The sequence below is a fragment of the Entelurus aequoreus genome, linkage group LG23 (assembly GCF_033978785.1).
Source record: "Entelurus aequoreus isolate RoL-2023_Sb linkage group LG23, RoL_Eaeq_v1.1, whole genome shotgun sequence".
In the NCBI taxonomy this organism is placed as follows: Eukaryota; Metazoa; Chordata; class Actinopteri; order Syngnathiformes; family Syngnathidae; genus Entelurus; species Entelurus aequoreus.
The window spans coordinates 40,030,326-40,037,781 of record NC_084753.1 but is presented as its reverse complement, the minus strand read 5'-3'; the positions used below and the strand labels follow the sequence as shown (position 1 = coordinate 40,037,781).

At 31.9% G+C, this 7,456-nt stretch overlaps 1 protein-coding gene across 5 annotated transcripts in view; it reads right to left on the bottom strand.

Annotated features, from left to right (window-relative positions):
* vps39 (VPS39 subunit of HOPS complex) overlaps positions 1 to 7,456 on the bottom strand; it is a 70,916-nt gene that overhangs the window by 2,275 nt on the left and 61,185 nt on the right. The window lies entirely within an intron of this gene.

Genomic DNA, 7,456 nt, shown 5'->3' with positions numbered 1-7,456 from the left:
ATCGCCCACACACTCACTGACGTCACTCACCTCATGGCCACACACATACGCTACTGTCATAACATTTTCTTTCCAATTCATTAATTAGGCAACTCATTTGAAACTGGTGTGGGTGGCTCTATATATACTAGCCCACTGCAGACACATGCAGAAATCAACATGGAATCGAAAAGTATTAAATCTGTGACAAAAATAATATCCGCTCTGTCTAAACGATACCGTTTGATCAGCTGCTTGTCATCAAAAAAAACCAAAACATTGTTCCGTTCCCTGAACGTTGGCGCACGTCTCTCTCGCCTCAGTGCCATCCCCTGCTGGCAACTCCTAACCACTTAAGACACCTCTGAAGGTCTCTTAAATATCGTGGAGAGTAGGAGTGATTCTTAGACTTAAGAACGTTGATAAAAAGCTTTTATTCTCAAGTTTGAGAGTAGGACTAAATTTCGCAAATTCTCAGGACTTAAGTGTAAATTGGCACTCTAAGAAGCTTGATAAGTACGGCCCCTGATCCACTGAACAAAGAGCTCCAAAAATCTTGAACTTTAGACTGCCATCAGTTTTACTCCCTACACTTAACCATGTGTTTCCTACTGCCTGCAGACTTTGCACCCTTTGTTATATACACATGTTGTGTTTCTAATATAAATACATTTAATAAAGTCAAATACAAATAAGGCAACAAGAGAAGTATCCCACACTTCTCTTTTGTAAAGTAAATCTGAACAGCCGATATGGGCATCTACATCTACTATATGATTTGCCTGAGAAGCTGGACAGGACAAAAAAATAAAAAAAATAAAAATAAAATAAATTTAAAAAATTGTGGCGGACGTAATTCTTTTGTGGCGGGCCGCCACAAATAAATGAATGTGTGGGAAACCCTGTATATATTTGTTAGAAATAGGGCATTTATCATACAAACCCCGTTTCCATACGAGTTGGGAAATTGTGTTAGATGTAAATATAAACGGAATACAATGATTTGCAAATCCTTTTCAAGCCATATTCAGTTGAATGCACTACAAAGACAACATATTTGATGTTCAAACTCAAACTTTTTTTTTTTTTTGCAAATAATAATTAACTTAGAATTTCATGGCTGCAACACGTGCCAAAGTAGTTGGGAAAGGGCATGTTCACCACTGTGTTACATGGCCTTTCCTTTTAACAACACTCAGTAAACGTTTGGGAACTGAGGAAACTAATTGTTGAAGCTTTGAAAGTGGAATTCTTTCCCATTCTTGTTTTACGTAGAGCTTCAGTCGTTCAACAGTCCGGGGGTCTCCGTTGTCGTATTTTAGGCTTCATAATGCGCCACACATTGTCAATGGGAGACAGGTCTGGACTACAGGCAGGCCAGTCTAGTACCCGCACTCTTTTACTATGAAGCCACGTTGATGTAACACGTGGCTTGGCATTGTCTTGCTGAAATAAGCAGGGGCGTCCACGAAAAAGACGGCGCTTAGATGGCAACATATGTTGCTCCAAAACCTGTATGTACCTTTCAGCATTAATGGTGCCTTCACAGATGTGTAAGTTACCCATGTCTTGGGCACTAATACACCCCCATACAATCACACATGCTGGCTTTTACACTTTGCGCCTAGAACAATCCGGATGGTTCTTTTCCTCTTTGGTCCGGAGGACACGACGTCCACAGTTTCCAAAAACAATTTAAAATGTGGACTCGTCAGACCACAGAACACTTTTCCACTTTGCATGAGTCCATCTTAGATGATCTCGGGCCCAGAGAAGCCGGCGGCGTTTCTGGGTGTTGTTGATAAATGGCTTTCGCTTTGCATAGTAGAGCTTTAACTTGCACTTACAGATGTAGCGACCAACTGTATTTAGTGACAGTGGGTTTCTGAAGTCTTCCTGAGCCCATGTGGTGATATCCTTTACACACGGATGTGGCTTCTTGATACAGTGCTGTCTGAGGGATGGAAGGTCACGGGCTTAGCTGCTTACGTGCAGTGATTTCTCCAGATTCTCTGAACCCTTTGATGATATTACGGAGCGTAGATGGTGAAATCCCTAAATTCCTTGCAATAGCTGCTTGAGAAAGGTTGTTCTTAAACTGTTCAACAATTTGCTCAGGCATTTGTTGACAAAGTGGTGACCCTCGCCCCATCCTTGTTTGTGAATGACTGAGCATTTCATGGAATCTACTTTTATACCCAATCATGGCACCCACCCTTTCCCAATTAGCCTGCACACCTGTGGGATGTTCCAAATAAGTGTTTGATGAGCATTCCTCAACTTTATCAGTATTTATTGCCACCTTTCCCAACTTCTTTGGCACGTGTTGCTGCCATCAAATTCTAAAGTTAATGATTATTTGCACCAAAAAAAAAAAAGTTAATCAGTTTGAACATCAAATATGTTGTCTTTGTAGCATATTCAACTGAATATGGCTTGAAAATGATTTGCAAATCATTGTATTCCGTTTATATTTACATCTAACACAATTTCCCAACTCATATGGAAACGGGGTTTGTATATATTTGTTTGAAATATGGCATCTATCATGTATATTTGTTTGAGATATTAAATGGACTTAAAATAGGACTTTGTCTTCCTGGTGGTGAATAATGTCATATTGTAATAATGTAATAATATACAATGTAGTAATGTGATAATATATAATGTAATACTGTAGTAAAATATAATGTAATAATCTGATAATATACAATGTAATTATATACATTGTAATAATGTGATAATGTAATGTGATAATATATAATGTAATATTGTAATAATATAAAATGTAATAATTAGGGATGTCCGATAATGGCTTTTTGCCGATATCCGATATTCCGATATTGTCCAACTCTTTAATTACCGATACCGATATCAACCGATACCGATATCAACCGATATATACAGTCGTGGAATTAACACATTATTATGCCTAATTTGGACAACCAGGTATGGTGAAGATAAGGTACTTTTAAAAAAAATTAGTAAAATAAGATAAATAAATTTAAAAAAAAATCTTGAATAAAAGAGAAAGTACAACAATATAAAAACAGTTACATAGAAACTAGTAATGAATGAAAATGAGTCAAATTAACTGTTAAAGGTTAGTACTATTAGTGGACCAGCAGCACGCACAATCATGTGTGCTTACGGACTGTATCCCTTGCAGACTGTATTGATATATATTGATATATAATGTAGGAACCACAATATTGATAACAGAAAGAAATGGGGGGAGGGAGGTTTTTTGGGTTGGTGCACTAATTGTAAGTGTATCTTGTGTTTTTTATGTTGATTTAATAAAAAAAATTAAATTAAAAAAAAACAAAACGATACAGATAATAAAAAAAACGATACCGATAATTTCCGATATTACATTTTAATCCCTAATTATTACATTATCACATTGTTACATTATATATTATTATTATTATTATTACAATATTGTAATCACATAATTACAATATTGCATTGTATATTATTACATGATTACATATCAGTGTTACATTATTACATTTTATATTATTACATTATATATTACATTATAACATTTTTACAATCATGACATTTTATATTATTACATTATCACATTATTACAATATTACATTATATATTATCACATTTTATATTATCACATTATTACTAAAGATGTCCGATAATATCGGCCTGCCGATATTATCGGACATCTCTAGTAATAATGTGATAATATAAAATGTGATAATATATAATGTAATATTGTAATAATGTGATAATGTAATAATATAATGATGTAACAATGTAATGTAATAATGTAATAATGTGATGATGTAATGTAGCAATGTAATGTAATAATATATAATGTAATAATGTAACAATGTGCTAGTATATAATGTAATATTGTAACAATGTAATAATATATAATGTAATAATGTGACAATGTAATAATGTAATACCATAAAATGTAATAATGTGACAATGTAACAATGTAATATTGTAACAATGTAATAATATATAATGTAATAATGTGACAATGTAATAATGTAATACCATAAAATGTAATAATGTGACAATGTAACAATGTGATAATGTAATAATATAAAATGTCATAATTGTAAAAATGTTATAATGTAATATATAATGTAATAATATAAAATGTAATGTAACACTGATATGTAATCATGTAATATACAATGCAATATTGTAATTATGTGATTACAATATTGTAATAATAATAATAATAATATATAATGTAATAATGTAACAATGTGATAATGTAATAATTAGGGATGTCCGATAATATCGGCCTGCCGATATTATCGGCCGATAAATGCGTTAAAATGTAATATCGGAAATTATCGGTATCGGTTTTTTTATTATCTGTATCGTTTTTTTAAAAAAAAAAAGTAATTTTTTTTTATTAAATCAACATAAAAAACACAAGATACACTTACAATTAGTGCACCAACCCAAAAAACCTCCCTCCCCCCATTTCTTTCTGTTATCAATATTCTGGTTCCTACATTATATATCAATATATATCAATACAGTCTGCAAGGGATACAGTCCGTAAGCACACATGATTGTGCGTGCTGCTGCTCCACTAATAGTACTAACCTTTAACAGTTAATTTGACTCATTTTCATTCATTACTAGTTTCTATGTAACTGTTTTTATATTGTTTTACTTTCTTTTTTATTCAAGAAAATGTTTTCAATTTATTTATCTTATTTTACTAATTTTTTTAAAAAGTACCTTATCTTCACCATACCTGGTTGTCCAAATTAGGCATAATAATTAGGGATGTCCGATAATATCGGCCTGCGGATATTATCGGCCGATAAATGCGTTAAAATGTAATATCGGAAATTATCGGTATCGGTTTTTTTATTATCTGTATCGGTTTAAAACTTTTTTTTTTTATTAAATCAACATAAAAAACACAAGATACACTTACAATTAGTGCTACCAACCCAAAAAACCTCCCTCCCCCCATTTCTTTCTGTTATTAATATTCTGGTTCCTACATTATATATCAATATATATCAATACAGTCTGCAAGGGATACAGTCCGTAAGCACACATGATTGTGCGTGCTGCTGGTCCACTAATAGTACTAACCTTTAACAGTTAATTTTACTCATTTTCATTCATTACTAGTTTCTATGTAACTGTTTTTATATTGTTTTACTTTCTTTTGTATTCAAGAAAATATTTTTAATTTAGTTATCTTATTTTATTATTATTTTTTAAAAGTACCTTATCTTCACCATACCTGGTTGTCCAAATTAGGCATAATAATGTGTTAATTCCACGACTGCATATATCGGTTGATATCGGTATCGGTTGATATCGGTATCGGTAATTAAAGAGTTGGACAATATCGGAATATCGGATATCGGCAAAAAGCCATTATCGGACATCCCTAGTAATAATATAAAATGCAATAACTGTAATAATGTGATACTGTAATGATATAAAATGTAATAATTGTAATATTGAGATAATGTAATAATATATAATGTAATAATGTAACAACATAATAATGTGATAATTTAATAATGTGATCATGTAATGTAATAATGTAATAATATATAATGTAATAATATATAATGTAATAATGCAACAACGTAATAATGTAATAATATAAAATGTAATAATGTAATAAAGTGATAATGGAATTGTAATATATATTGTAATATATATAATGTAATATTGTAATAATGTGATGTAATATGATAATGTGATTGTAGTAATGTATAATGTAATAATGTAATAACGTGAGTATGTAATAGTAATAATGTAATAATGTGGGTTGAAATGATAAGTGACAATAATAATAACGATACATAGTTTCTGTTATTGTAATTAATGTACTTTGTTCTTGTTTAATGTTTGTAATCACTATTTTTGATGTCATTTCTACTATTTTGTTGCTGTTATTAATGTTCTCCTTTGTTTAGTATCGCATGTAATAAGTATTGTATTTGTGCGCCTGCTCCGTTGCTTTGTACACGTACCGTGCATCTGGAAAGTATTCACAGCGCTTCACTTTCTCCACATATTTATTACAAAATATACATATATGGAATTCATTCAATTTGTCCTCCACATTCTACACACAATACCCCATGAAGACTGTTTTTGAAAAAAAATTTGTTTGCAAATGTAATGTAATAAAACTAAAAAAAAATCACATGTACATAAGTATTCACAGCCTTTGCTCAATACTTTGTTGCTGATGCACCTATCTTTAGGCAGTTTGGACCATTCCTCTTTGCGGCACGTCTCAGGCTCCATCAGGTCGGATGGGAAGAGTTGGTTTTCATCCAGGATGTCTCTGTACATTGTTGCATTCATCTTTCCCTCTATCCTAAAGAGTCTCCCAGTTCCTGCCACTGAGAAATGGTTTCTTTCCAACAAAGTATTGAACAAAGGCTGTGAATACTTCTTATTTTTAATACATTTGCAATTAAAAAAAAACAACCAAAACTGTTTACATTGTCATAATGGGGTATTATGTGTAGAATTTTGAGGACAAAATGAATTTATTCCATGGCTGTAACATAAAATGTGGAAAAGGTGAAACCTGTATTAGCGTTATTACTTGTGGGGAAAAACAGCTTGAGTTTACCTACATTTAGTTTTTTGTTCCACCTCTTTGGAAAAGATGATTCATGAAAGCGGAGGTTTCGCTGTACTGTATAAAACTGAAGTTAAGATGTCAATTAGTAGAGATGTCCGATAATATCGGTCTGCCGATATTATCGGCCGATAAATGCGTTAAAATGTAATATCGGAAATTATCGGTATCGGTAATTTTATTATCAGTATCGTTTTTTTTTTGGTTTTTTTTTTTTTGTGTGTGTTTTTTTTAAATTAAATCCACATAAAAAACACAATATACACTTACAATTAGTGCACCAACCCACCCCATTTACACTCATTCACACAAAAGGGTTGTTTCTTTCTGTTGTTAATATTCTGGTTCCTACATTATATATCAATATATATCAATACAGTCTGCAAGGGATACAGTCCGTAAGCACACATGATTGTGCGTGCTGCTGGTCCACTAATAGTACTAACCTTTAACAGTTAATTTTACTAATTTTCATTCATTACTAGTTTCTATGTAACTGTTTTTATATTGTTGAAAGAAAGAAAATGTTTTTAATTTATTTATCGTATTTTATTTGATTCATTTTTTTAAAAAGTACCTTATCTTCACCATACCTGGTTGTCCAAATTAGGCATAATAATGTGTTAATTCCACGACTGTATATATCGGTTGATATCGGTATCCTTTGATATCGGTATCGGTAATTAAAGCGTTGGACAATATCGGCATATCGGCAAAAAGCCATTATCGGACATCCCTATCAATTAGCATATGTTGGTCTACATTGGATTGATTTGAGCATATTTAAAACTACAAAAGATGGATACAAATCTTTCAAAAATAATCCTTATCATTTTCTTTGCATGGCGCTTGTTGGAC